General features: G+C 39.1%; 1 protein-coding gene across 9 annotated transcripts in view; it reads right to left on the bottom strand.

The window, feature by feature from the left end:
- Slc41a2 (solute carrier family 41 member 2) overlaps positions 1-949 on the bottom strand; it is a 133,297-nt gene that overhangs the window by 41,164 nt on the left and 91,184 nt on the right. The gene's annotated exons all lie outside the window — the stretch shown is intronic.

Below are 949 nucleotides of genomic sequence, written 5' to 3'. Positions count from 1 at the left end.
GGTCATAGTTTAGTCAACTAGTTTAAGGAACAAAATATATATGTAGTCAAAGTTTATCTGAGAATATTTGTTTTTTTTTTACCCAAGCCTTATCTACATAGCACATGATAATTAAAAGTACCAGACTGGGGGAACTAACCTTATTGGATGTTTAACAGCCATAGTTTGAGGCCTATACTAATGTGGTCAGAGGGACTTAAGGACAGTATTTGCCCCTTGCCCTCCAAGGTCAACTAAATTCCAGGAGACTGTAGAACATTTCTCAAAATGTCCTGTAAGTGTAGTGAGTCATTTGTCCTCTTGTTCAGGGAGGATATGGAGACCCCACGAGATGGACTTGAACCAGTGTCCAGTATACAAACAGGAGGGTCAACTCAGAGGAAACATCTCATTCATGCTTCCAAGTGAAGCTAGACATGGTCAAGCAGGACCTTCGACTTATGTTCACATAGATGGAACTGATAATAGAAAGGGGCCAGGAGCTCTTCCCAAGCCCATGTGACCCCTAAGGAACAGATCTTCAAATGACCTTAAGTGTAAAAATAAATTGATTTATTTGGGCTTAAACACCCAAAAGGAAAGTATAACCAAAGAGTAAAGTCATCAGTATATTTAAGAGTTCAAGGGATTACACTTCCCAGACATTAGGCTTAAGTCTATAAAAAGTTAGACAATTATTTTTCAATGATGATTTTGTTCCTAACCAGAAAGTGCTGCTCAGATGTAAGACTTCAAATCTTGGTCTCCAATTCTGTAGTGCCCACCTGTAGCTAACGGAGACAACCAGCTCTTATTCTAAAATGATGTATAAATTTGTTTTCTCCCCTGATCTAGAAGCCTTTGAGAGGGAACCGACACTGATTTTAACCACTCCAACAGCTATCAAAATAGCTGAAAGCAAATCCTGAATCCATCACTCCAGAGTTTCGCCTAGGAAGACAAATGATAA

Source organism: Nannospalax galili, unplaced genomic scaffold (genome assembly GCF_000622305.1).
Source record: "Nannospalax galili isolate Female #2095 unplaced genomic scaffold, S.galili_v1.0 scaffold39, whole genome shotgun sequence".
Classification (NCBI taxonomy): domain Eukaryota; kingdom Metazoa; phylum Chordata; class Mammalia; order Rodentia; family Spalacidae; genus Nannospalax; species Nannospalax galili.
Note: the sequence above shows the minus strand (reverse complement) of the source record. Positions and strands in the feature narration are given on the sequence as shown.